The 13,597-nt window shown below is 39.2% G+C and overlaps 1 pseudogene; it reads right to left on the bottom strand.

Moving 5' to 3' along the window:
- Positions 1-8,408: 8,408 nt before the first annotated feature.
- On the bottom strand, positions 8,409-8,666 carry LOC132211478 (large ribosomal subunit protein eL38-like; annotated as a pseudogene).
- Between the last annotated feature and the right edge of the window lie 4,931 nt (positions 8,667-13,597).

The following is a 13,597-nucleotide window of genomic DNA, read 5'->3' as shown; positions in this document are numbered from 1 at the left end:
GGAGAAAAAGGAACACTTGTGCACTACTGCTGGTGGGAATGCAGACTGGTGCAGCCACTATGGAAGACAGTATGGAGTTTCCTCAAAAAACTGAAAATGGAACTCCCATTTGACCCTCTGATCCCACTTCTAGGAATATATCCCAAGAAACCAGAAACACCAATCAGAAAGGATATATGCACCCCTATGTTCATAGCAGCACAATTCACCATAGCTAAGATCTGGAAACAGCCTAAGTGCCCCTCAGTAGATGAATGGATTAGAAAACTGTGGTACATCTACCCGATGGAATACTATGCTGCTCTAAAAAGGAAGGAACTCTTACCATTTGCAACAGCATGGATGGAACCAGAGAGCATTATGCTAAGTGAAATAAGCCAGTCAATGAAGGAAAAATACACATGATCTCACTCATTCATGGATAATAGAGCCCATTATAAACTTTTGAACAATAATAGATACAGAGGCAGAGCTGCCTCAAACAGATTGTCAAACTGCAGCGGGAAGGCCGGGGAGGGTTGGGGGGCAGGAGGTAGGGGGGTAAGAGATCAACCAAAGGACTTGTATGCATGCATATAAGCATAACCAATGGACATAAGACACTGGGGGTTAGGGGAGGCTAGGGGACTGTCTAGGGCGGGGGGGAAAATGGACACATATGTAATACCCTTTGTAATACTTTAAGCAATAAAAAAAAAATTTCAAATCTACTGACTTTTGCTCAATAATCCTACTGCAGCACACTAAAATTCTGAACATTTGTGCATAAAGATATACACACAAGGGTGTTGATTGCAGTATAATTTATATTATTTTAGAATCATTTTTAATATTATAGAATTTTAAACAACCTGAATCTATGTTTAAATATATCAAACTACATTTCTATTTTGGAATAGTAATCAACAGTTACAAATGATCAAGCTAGAACTATTAATGATTTCATGAAAGATCTTTGGGGAGGAAAATGTAATTGATAAAGATAGAAATTCACCTGTGAAAGAAATTAACTTTACATATTTAATAATTTTATAATCAGCAATAACTGAAATATTTCTTTCATAATGTTTTAATCAATTAAAAGAGCATAGCCAATCAGAATGGTTTATAAGTCCTAACTATGACACAGGTTTTAAAAGTATATTGATTTTGTGCCTACCATCACTGAGGAGGCTGAGGTTCACTCAATTTCAAATTGGGCCACTACTGAAATATGATTATCTCTGAATAAAATATGAACATATCTTGGCATCAAGGCTCTTTACATCTATTCTAAAATCCAGAAGTTGTAATGTTAAAGCATAAAAAAGATTTATTTATCCCCATATATCCCAAGAGATCAGAAACCTCATCTGTTCTTTTCATAACTGTTTCTTGAGCACCAACAAGATCTCCTACTATAGAAGAAAGAGAATCTTACATCCTGAGAGAATTACATCTGAGGCTTTAATTGAAGACTGCTTACTCTACCTTGGGATGGCATGAGGTGGTAGAACGGAAAGATTTAAGAAGGAACTTATCTGATGCACAGCGGTGTAACTAAAGTCAGGGGAGGCAGGGAAAGACAGAAAGGAGCCTTCCTCTTTTCTGAGGACATTAGGGGATTTCTTTTGCACTATAAGAGAAGTCCCAATTTACCAATTCCAGAGACTTTAAATTTTTGTTAAAAGCAGTATTAGTTTTACATAGTTGCCATAACAAAGTATTACAAAGTGGGTGGCTTCAAACAACAGAAATTTATTCTCTGACTAAAAGTCCAAAACCAAGATGCCAGAATTATTGCCAGAATTGTTGGCAATCCTTGGTATTCCTTTGTGTATGAGTATGCCATTCTGATCTCTGCCTCATGTCCTTCTTTCTTGTGTATCTGTCAAAATTCCCCTCTTCCTATAAGGACACCAGATCTATTGAATTTAGGACTCACCCTAAGCATCACCTTTCCTTCATCACATCTACAAATGCTTTATTTTCAAATAAGGTCACATTTACAGGTTCTGGGTGGACATGAATTTTGAGGGAACACTATTCAATCCAGTACAAACCCATAGTAAGAAACATCTATATATATACTAGTAAAAACCCAATGACCATTACAGCATAACGACCAGAATGACCAGTGGCTATGACACACACTGCGGCAGGTTACCAGTCTGATCTGGGCTGGATCACACCCCAACACCGTAATCAGGGCGGGGCCAGCTGGCCAACTGCCTTGGCTGGCAGAAATTTGGGGTTTGGGGACCTTGCAGGTGCACGGTCTCCAGCAGCTCTCCTTTGATGGAAGTTGACCTAAGATCAGGTCACCAGAGTCGGAGATGTGGTGGGGAGGCTTTCCTGGTGGCCACAGCAGTCCCCACAGGCTGTGCATAGCACCTGGGCATCTGGCCCTAGTTGGACCAGTGGCAGGAAAAAGGGTCACGGGGCACAGAGGGCAGTGGCACACAGGAACCAGGAGGTGCAAGGCCCGACCTGAACTCTTACCCTGTCCCACCTGCTGGGCCCAGAAGCACTGTCAGGTGGGCCATGGTGTGCAGCGAGGTGCTGGGCCACCCACCAGAGGGGAAGCGAGCCAGGAGGGCAAGGCCCCACACCAGCCAGAGCCCTGAGCGGGGGAGCTGGAAACCCTGGCAGAGTGGTTCGGGCTGCAGCCCCTGTGCCTTCTCCACCTTGGCCTTGGAATTCTGTGGGCAAACAGTGTACTGGCTACCCGTGTGTCAGAGGTCAGTCCCGCTTCAAGAGAGAGGACGTGGTGGAAAGTGGCAAGGCCACAGGAGAGATGGGAAATGTTGTGGCCATCTTTGGGAAACGCAGTTGCCACGGTCTTCAGTAACTATGAACAGATAATCTTTGGTCTCTGTTCTACGGAAGAGGAAGCTAAGACTCAAAGAAGGGAGCCTTCTGCAACACCTCACCCACTTCTCATACCTGACCCTGTGCAGCATTGTTTTCTTTGAAAGTAGAGGATCCAAAATGTTTTTAGATCTTTGCTATTTTAGGCAGGAAAGAAATTAGCACAGGGAATTAGTGCTTGGGAAATCATGGGAAAACTGGAGGAGTGGGTATTAGGCCTGCCCCCCAGAAAAGACTCCCTGACCAGTGGGAGGAGCTGCCTTCTCAGCCACAACTGAATTCTAGCACACTCTGGCACAGCTGTAACCCAGGGATAGGGAAACTGCTGCCCCCGCAAGTGCCCTCCAGCTCCCACAAAACAGGTCACTGAGCACTGCCTCTGCCACAACTGCCTGTGCACAGCCTGGATTCCACTGCAGAAAACCTCCACATTTCTGCAAACATGATCACCAGCAGCAAACAGCCCAAACTGTGGGAAGATGCCTCTGCCCCACTTCTGCCTTCAAATTATTGTGCAAGCGCATCCAATCGGCAGAAACTAATTCATATCCAGAAACCTAGCTGCAAAGGAGTTTGGGAAATTTCAGACTTTTGTCTAGGGGTGAGATCTTGCCGATGTACCTCATGTGCCTGGTATTGATAAAAATGGGGCTCAGTGGTTGAGCATCGATCTATGAACCAGGAGGTCATGATATGATTCCCAGTCAGGTTTTGGGCTTGATCCTAAGGAGGCAGCTGATCAATGATTCTCATCATTGATGTTTCTATCTATCTCTCCCTCTCCCTTCCTCTGAAATCAATTACTTTTTAAAAAAAAAAAAATGGTGTCATGCTGTATATGTGTTATAACGAGTTTTTCACTTCATAGATCACTAATGTCTTTCCCATTAAAACCATATTTATAGAACATTATTTATCACTCATTTTAATTGATTTCAGAGAGAAGAAGGGAGAGAGAGAAACATTATTCCGTTGTTTCCTGCACTCACTGGAATGGGTATTGAATCTGCAACCTGTGCATGTGCCCTGACTGGCAATCGATCCACCACTTTCTGGTGTATGGGATGATGCTATGCTGGCACCCTGACCCCAAATTCCAGCCTCTAGAACTGTGAGAAAAATACATTTCTGTTGTTTAAGCCACACAAATTTATGATATTTTGTTATGGCTGTCTGAGCTGACTAATCCTATATAATAAAAGCACAGTGACTGAATGGCAGAACGACCAGAACAATCACAGCCCCTCGCCCCGGCCAACCCTGCCCCCAATTGGCCCCCTTTGGGGCAGGCCAACTGGACTCCACCAGTGCATGAATTCATGCACTGAGCCTGTAGTATATTATACAAATGCAAAACCAAAACAAAACAAAAAAACGCTTCTCAAGATGCTTACACTGTTCTTATACAATGAATTCTAATATTTTCTCTTCTTTTTAATTTTTAAATAACTTGTCACAATACACAACATTGAATCCAAGTATCAATAACATGTGACATCACAGTCTGAAACACTTAGTAAGACTGATAATATTTGTCACTTTAATATTTTAAGTCACTTGTGACATTGTAAGGACCCTTTCTCTGAAAGGTTGGCCAGGCTAGGAGAAGAAGGAATGGATATCTGGTCTACCAGATATCTCATATTTTTGTAGGCATCCAAAAGAGAGGGGCATGGTTCATTGGGTGGTCTGGAACACAGACCTACCAGTCGTATTGTCATTAATCAAGTTCCACCATCCGGTAGATAGGATTTGACACCAGAAGAGACAGTACAAACTACATATTAACACCCAAAGTTAACACTTTTTTTTTAAAAAAAGTGAGGGATCATAGGGGGTACTAACTATCGAGGTTGCATTTACATTAAGCTAAATCTGCATTATATTTTATTTTTTAAAAATATGACCAATAACTTAGAGAGTACCTAGCTGTTCTCATGTTTTCTTCATCTGCAAAAAAGTTCTAATGAAAATGAGTGAAACACCCTTGAAAAGTAACTCAACACCCTTCTTCAAATTCCTTTGGAAAATGCGTCATTTGAAAAATCTTCAGATATCACAATGAATAAATCTGAGTTAGAGTCCTTGATAGAGAATAAAGACAGAGGTGTCCTTTCCAAGTCACTTTTATGACTAGCCCCAAACCTTAACTACCAGCTAAGAGTTCATACTAATGATTAACCCAGGAACAAAACTCCTCTACAATATTAATTGATCTAATAAAATATTCTTCCTTGGGCTACTTTTCATGCATTCATTTTATTATCAAGTCGGCAACCAGTCAAGGAGTTATAATTCTTTTTTTTTTTTGTACCTGTATTCTAGGATGAAGTAATAGATACTATGATGAGCCAGCCCTTTGTAATACTGCTCCAGAGAAACTAAAAATAATTAAAGTTGTAACATATCACAGAAGGTTCCAAGGTGAGATTCTAATTTATGGTGTTGGGACATGAATTTTAGATGGATTTAGTATTTTCCTTTGCATTCAGTTTTTCATGGGCTCTCCTAGCCTTAATCATTGCCTTCTTGCTGAAAGACAACTTTATAACTTGTTCAAATATGAAAACATTATCATCTTAAACCACCATGGCCAAACCTGGTCTTACACATAACACAGTATGCAAATGATAAATACTATACTTGAAAATTGGTATTTTTATATTGTTAAAGTTAGTTTTATCACTTTCTCTGCTACAAGGCACTTTCCTTGCCAAATTAGAAACCTAAAATTGTGATATATTTAATATAGGCTAAGCAAGAAAATTCCTCTGTTTTACAGATATAGGCTGCTATCTGGAGAAAACAGAGAATGAGTGTGTGTGTGTGTGTGTGTGTGTGTCCCTTTACACTTCGTCCATAATATCCTGAGACAAAGCTCAGATAATTTACTCTCTGGTTGTAACATTGGATTTGTTTTCCAACCTCCAAAATTACCCTTTGGCAAGCCCATGGCACGGTTACTTTTAAATTACATTTTCTAATAAACTCCTGGAATAAAGAATGGTTTGTTGACCTACCTCAAAGCAAAGGCCTGAATATTGTCATTAAAATAAAGAGATATTTCCCCATCTATCTTCAGTTCTTTATAACTGATCTCCCTGTGTAAAGACTTAACTTTAATTCTCTATTTACTGGTTAGTATGGCCCACAAGAACAGTTGAAATAAATGAAAAGTGTTAATATAGGGGAGATCTTCTCTGAAAACTCAGGTCTATTCTAAACATAGCATGAATTTGAATAAACGTGAGAACTATCCCATCATCTGCTCTGCGACATTGTAGATCAAGCAGTAACTTCATTCCACTAACCACCTGGATCTTCTTTGTTGGATCATATCTTTTTCAGGAATTTCGATTTATTTTGACTACAGGAGAAATGGTCAAAGCTCTTTTGACTGAAGATAACTTTTAGGATGAGAGGAAAGTAAATACTCATAAATCTACCACAAATACATTTTTATTCTATTTATCTCTCCATTATTTTCTACATTGATTTTTAAAATCACACAAAAATTATGAAACTCTACTCTGCCTCAAAAACACATACTTTTTCTTCCACTGTCATTATCTATGCTATTTTATTATTTTCTCATACAATTCTTAAAATACTAATTCTATTCTCTATACATTTTCTTACCCAATCATCATACAGTTTAAGAAAAACCTATTATTCCAACCTGCAACTCAAAAACAGATAAAGTATGAAGTAGTGGGTATCATACATTTAACAAAAACATCATTTTATTATGCCTTAGCTCATCATTGGTTACATTGGAGCACTCAAAAATGTATTTCCAATGCAAGCATCATTTTAGAAAAACATCAGGAGGACAACAATAAAATTAGTATCACCAATTCAATTTTAACCTGTGGACCAGACTGAATGTCATCTAAAACCTTACTATTTTCCAAAGAGATATGCTCTTTAAATGATTGGACGGGACCAGTATATCAGCTGAGTGCTAGAAGCAGTTACCCAATGACACAAAATAGAATCAATTTCCAAATTTTGTGGTCACAATTCCTAGAAAACTCTTTCTTAAGACCTAAAGTAGAGCATCGAATGCTCACAAAAATCCCAGCTTTCTCTGAATCTCTTTTTGTTTCAACTGTGCTAGTTTCAGGCCACTAATAAGGTAAATGAGTTCACTGAGCCCACAACTGAGCCCATTTCTCATCATGCAAGTGACTCCACTTCTGAAGCAGACCTTTGTAGGGTAGTTGGGCAATAAAACACTGTGGAAGCTGAAAGTAGGTTCATTGCACATGGTGTGCTATTTCTAGACTCTTTCCAAGTTGTTGTTTCTTATCTCTTCATTTCTTATCTGCTTCATTTGGAAAAATGTATCTATGCCATGGCTGGAAATCCATGGAGGCAGAAAGGTAGTGAGCAAAAGGACAAGACTGTAAACTCTTCACTTTGACACTTTGCCTATAGGTTATGGTTCCCTTTGAAAGGAGTTTTAGGGGTAAAATAGGCACGTTTGGGGAGTTTTCGGAATAAAGAGGGTCCATGGGGGAGAACTGCAAAGGTGGGGGCTTGGAGCTGCCCAAAGGCATACATTCACAGAGAAAAAAAGAGGTGCCAGGATAAGGGGAGAGGAAGACATCCATTCACAGAAGATAGGGAGCAGCCACAGGGTATGGGGAGAAAGAGGAAACATACTTTCACAGAGGATAGAGAAATGCCGACAAATGGGAGAAAGAGGAAGACAGATTTCACAGGAGACAGAGAATTCTGCCACTGAAGGGGGAGAAAAACAGGGGTCACCACGTGGGTTTTAAGCTTTGAAGTTGATATTCTACCAATTGGAAGGCAGCATCAAGAAACAAAGAACTGCAGCTTTTATAAACCTTAGGAAAAAGAGCTTAGTGGGTTACCCCCTTTGGGACAACCTTCCGACGTGGGAGTCTGTACTTGTTTCCAATAAATTTCCACCTTTTCATATACCACAGTGATGGTGAACCTATGACACACGTGTCAGAGGTGACACGCAAACTCATTTTTTTGGTTGATTTTTCTTTGTTAAATGGCATTTATATATATAAAATAAATATCAAAAATATAAATCTTTGTTTTACTATGGTTGCAAATATAAAATAAATTCTATATGTGACACAGCACCAGAGTTAAGTTAGGGTTTTTCAAAATGCTGACACGCCGAGCTCAAAAGGTTCGCCATCACTGATACACCACCTTTTGTCCATGGCTTCATTCTTCGAATCCTCCTGGACAAGAACCTGGGAAAGAAATCACCCTTGCATCCTGCTCAGGAAAAGCCACTCGACTCACCTTGAATTAGGAAAGAACAAACTGATTATACAAAGCTTACCAAAGATATGATGCCCAGAGTGCAATGCTGGCAGTTAGATTGTTATAACTTTGTTTTAAAACATCTTTAAATAGGATTGCTGGGTTTCAGTGACCCTTGAGCCCTTCTAGCCTGTCCACACTCCCTGCTCCAGGCCTTTGCCACCTTATTGTCTGATTATTCCCATTTAGAAGTTGACAATTCTGAGTCTTAAACATATTACATAATTTTTTAGAAATTGTTTTTCATTTTTAGCATTTTAATACAGATCAGTCTGTCAGGTTCATGTCAGCTCCTTCACCGCCAAACCTGGGGCCAGGGACTGCTTCAGCTTCTCGGCTTCTCTTTGTCTGTGATGACCAAGGTATAAAGGTATCTGCTGCATGGGAGTTTGAACTTCACATTATCCTTATTTTTATTGATCTTGACAGATTTGGCATCCTTTTATCTGGCTGTGAGCTGGAAGTCCTTGATTTCCTCAATTTTGCGAGGCATGGCTACCAGGCACATGGTCAGCACAAGTGGCAAGAAGCAAAGAGGCCAAAAAAAATCTACATAATTTTTAAAAGATTACAAGCTAGGAGGTGTCACGATCAGGGACTTAAATCAAATAATTTTAATTTTTGTTGCAGAAATCTTTCTTCCACATATTATTGATTCCCTGAAAGGCTGTCGTAGGATGGGTAGCTCCTTGGTCCCTGCTCTAAATGGTCTCAGTAAGTTATGATTTTAGAGGACTTGCACATTTTTCCATAATATTGCTGTTCCGTCCTTAGGGAGTAAGGTGTCAATTATTTTATATTTTGCCACTCTGTCTTTATATAGTAGATCCCATCATCCCTCCTTTTAAATTCCTGCTACCAATTTGCTGTGAGTTTGAAATCCAATCGTTAAACGTTTAAAATAAGACTCTGCTGGCTGTGGGAGGTCATTTAAAAGCAAAGCATATGAGCTTGCATTTTATAGGAGATATTTGGTTGCTCTTTATAATTTTTTTCTGACTGAAAATCGACCCATGCTTATTATTTAAACAATAACAAAATGTAGAAAGGTTTAAATGTGAAGAATAAATACACCATCTTTCATCTCAGCAGCCAGACAACAGCTCAATATTTTAGTGTATTTTCTACTGTAAGTGTTTAATATTATTACTATTAGTGTGATTATCTTTAATGTTATTTTTTTAAATGAAACAGCTTGTATCCAGCTTTTTTTACTTAGCATTTAAATTGAAATATTTTCCCATGTCAATAAATAATTTTCAAACACAAGAATTTTAATTTTCATATAAAATTTATGGTAGAAATATGCCATAGTTTATTTAGCTATTTTCCTCTGTTCCACATATTGTTTCTATTAATTTCTTTTTTGGCTATAATTCTATGAAAATCATTTTTGTCCAACAAAAACTGGACTTTGATTTCTAGTTGTGATTTCAAGGTCTAACTTTCTCAAAACTTATATATATATATATAAGAACTTATTCCAAGTTCTTTTATCAAACATTATATAAATTTATACTCACACCAAAATTAAATAAACTTTAATTATTTTAATTACTTACTCTATCTCTTCTAATGCTTTTTTATACTCACTACAGGTTTACTGGCTGTATCCCAAATATTTAAGGTTGAAATTAAGTGTTGCTTAAAAAGTGAGGTGTTACTACAAACTAAGGATGCAAGGTTTTCATTCCACTATTCATTTTCATTATCCTTAAAATTCAATTTTATCTTTTTTTTTTTAATATATTTTATTGGTTTTTTACAGAGAGGAAGGGAGAGAGATAGAGAGTAAGAAACATCGATGAGAGAGAAACATCGATCAGCTGCCTCCTGCACATCTCCTACTGGGGATATGCCCGCAACCCAGGTACATGCCCTTGACCGGAATCGAACCTGGGACCTTTCAGTCTGCAGGCCAACGCTCTATCCACTGAGCCAAACCGGTTTCGGCTCAATTTTATCTTTAATAATTATAAATGATAGTATGGATTCACACAAATACACAAAGGCCTGTGCTCTGAGCTCCCTTTATAGTATTTGGGGGCTGGCATAAGGAGCTAGCCCCACTCCTTCTGATTCCTCCCTAATTCTAAAGCAGCTGTCTGATACTAAGCTACAATTGGTATCTGTGCCACAGTGTAAACTTTATTTGTCCGTATTGTTAGTGACTCTGTTGGAAGAAAAAAAATCCTATTATAAAGCATAATCATTTGGGGGACCTAAAATAAACCCTAAAAAAGTCAACAAACAAGCACATTGCTCAAACTATATATTAGGATCTGTCTCGGTCTGTTCAGGCTACTATAACAAAATAGCGTAGATTGGGTAGTTGATTAACCATCAAAATTTATTTCTCACAGTTCTGGAGGCTGGGAAGTTCAAGATCAAGGTGCCAGCAGGATCACATTCTGGCAAAGTCCCTCTTCCTGGTGGAGGTGGCCAACTTCTCACTGCAATGTTTCTGCCGAAACTACTATGTGTGGATTTATTAATTCCTCTTCTTCATCCACTAACCAGTTATTGCACTTGTGTGTATTAAACCCTAGCTTAACATTCAAATTACTGCTACAGCATACATATTCAATTAGGGACAGGAATTGACACCTCACACTGGAGATATCCATTTCCTCTTAGAGGATTCGTTCCTCTGGGCTGAGACAGACCCAGCTCCATGTGTAAGGATGCTTTATCCTTATGATCTGGTCTCATAATTTTTTTCTACCCAAAGCCTGGTGCCAAGTGAATCCAGTGAAGAAATAACAAGAACACTATCACAACAAAACAACCATTCACTCTTTAGATCTATAAATTACAAGACCTGTATTCTTAAGCACATTCATGTTTTATACTCTCACATACATACTTCTCTTTTAAGTGATTATTTTTCTTTATCTCTCTCTTCCCTTTGAACTTGTGCACATTTTCTTCTTGTAACAGAGATATACAACTCCCCAGCCCTATAACATCCCTATGGTTAAAGTAGAGAATCTTAGAACTTCTTACTTATGTTGGCTAACTCTTACATAAATATAATATTAGTAAGTTGCAAACACTTTTCTATTGAACATTATGAAGTAAGGAAGCCTATAAATTAATGCTTTTTTCATACTTGTCCTGAGTGAGGACAGGCTGTGTATTTGTGTGTGTGTGTGTGTGTGTGTGTGTGTGTGTGTGTACACACCTATACATGCTTTGCCGGAGGTCAGAGCCTCTGCTTTGAAGGCTCAGATCTCCTCAGCCACTCTTCCATGTTCCCCAGTTAAGCACGGTAAATACACCACAATAACCAGATTCTAGCATTCTAAGATAAATGCTTAAATGCTTCTTAGATGCTGCAAATAGATGCTTATTTCAATGATGTCAATAACAAACAATGTGTGCAAAAATGCTGTTTAAGAATCGGTGCTCCTCTGAGTGTGGCTTTCTCCTGGTTCATTTATAAGGGTTGCCTGTTTGAGGTATTTTATTTATTTTAAGCCAAAATAAGGAGGAGGAGGAGGAGGAGGAGGAGGAGGAGGAGGAGGAGGAGGAGGAGGAGGGGGAGGGGGAGGGGGAGGGGGAGGGGGAGGAGGAGGAGGAGGAGGAGGAGGAGGAGGAGGAGGAGGAGGAGGAAGAGAAGGAGGAGGAGGAGGAGGAGGAGAAGGAGAAGGAGAAGGAGAAGGAGAAGGAGAAGGAGAAGGAGAAGGAGAAGGAGAAGGAGAAGGAGAAGGAGAAGGAGAAGAAGAAGAAGAAGAAGAAGAAGAAGAAGAAGAAGAAGAAGAAGAAGAAGAAGAAGAAGAAGAAGAAGAAGAAGAAGAAAGGCTATGCTACTTTGACAGTCTTTGGTGTTGTTCCCTTGAGAAATGTGTGGCAGCCTTCAATTTGATTCGAGTACTTCTGCTTTGATTCTCAATCCCATCTCTAAAAATAATTACTGTATTTTGCTATTGGTCTTACGCTGACTAATTTTTATATAGCATATTGATTTCTAATTTTGTTCCTGGCAGTTCATCATTCAATTTGCAAGACACATCATTCTTTCTGTGAATTGCAGTTCCACATTACCCATCTTGAGCCTTTATTCTAAGCAACTTTACCTCCCTTCTTCATATGGCAGGCCAACTTCCCTCCCTAAGGATTTATCTTCTTTAAAAATGCATATTTCTTCATGGTTTTTTATTGTTGTTCTTGTTGATGAGGTATTAAACTTTATTATAAGGCACATAGAAGGAATTGATTTAGGAACTTAATTTTTGAGGAAGTGGGAACAAGTTACTCACCTAACCTTAGTACTGCACTAATGATATAAGGTGTGTGCTGGGGCTTACCAGCAGACCCTGAGTGACGGATGAATGATTACTCTGATACACATTCCTGTGAAAGAGAGGGCTAAGGGACTGCCTGGCTAAAGGAACCAGACAGCCCCCTTCACCTACCTCCATAGGCTTTTATTGTAGCAACAGCTTGAACTAAAATTAACCTCTAGATACTATCAGCAGGGTAAGTATCCTTGAGAAAACACATGCATCTTCAGTCTCCTTTAAATAAGGATGGTTTGAAGTCTAAACATAAAGACTCCAGTAAAACACCCAGGGCTCAGACTTGTTTGGAAAAGTTAAGGCAGGGCCTGTCTCCTTCGGCAAGAATCACCTAGAGGCCTCTGACTTTTCAGAGAGTCCTCCTTACAGACTTTCCAACCAATCCTGTGCTTCCCTACAGGTGTGTATTCTGTGAAGAAGCCAAAATCAGAGGCCCATGCTCCATTTTCATGGGTTTTCCTCTTCCTAGAACACAGATGGATTTATATAAGCACTGTGACATCTGCTTCTCTTGAATGAGAAGTAAAGGAAGAAGTGATAAATATTTTGAGCCAAACATAGAAGAAGCAGAGTCAGAAACACAGATAGATCATCAGTGCTTTTAAAGATTACCGTAAGCATCTGTTACAATTTTTTCTTGGTTTACATTAGACTGAAGCAGGATTTTATTGTCAGCTGTCTCTTCAAGCCAAAATAAGGCTTTCCTCAGGGTCTTGTGAGGAGAGGGATGGGAGAAAGGAGGACTTGTACTTTTCAAGGAATATTTCCAACTCTCAGTTAAGCTGAGTCAGCAGAATCCTACAGCTCTCCTCACCTGAACTCTTCTGGCCTTTACAAGCCATTGTGCACATCACTCCCACAATAATCTTTTGAAGTCACTCCCCTGCTCAGGAACTTGTAATGGATGAGAATAATAGTATTAATGGCTCACATTAGCAGAGAGTCTTTCCATTTACTGAGTGCTCTCACATGTGTCATCTCATTTCCTCCCAACAACAATCAGAGTACTTAGTAGATCAGGTCTAAACTCCTTATCCTTAGCACAGCTTTAACACTTTCTTGACTAGTTAGCTGTTTTTCTCTTACTTCTCCCAAAGAAGTCGTCAGCCTCTTCTTGACTCCCAGACAGT

Source organism: Myotis daubentonii, chromosome 10 (assembly GCF_963259705.1).
Source record: "Myotis daubentonii chromosome 10, mMyoDau2.1, whole genome shotgun sequence".
NCBI classification, from domain to species: domain Eukaryota; kingdom Metazoa; phylum Chordata; class Mammalia; order Chiroptera; family Vespertilionidae; genus Myotis; species Myotis daubentonii.
The sequence above is the reverse complement of the archived record's forward strand: the minus strand, read 5'-3'. Positions and strand labels throughout refer to the sequence as shown.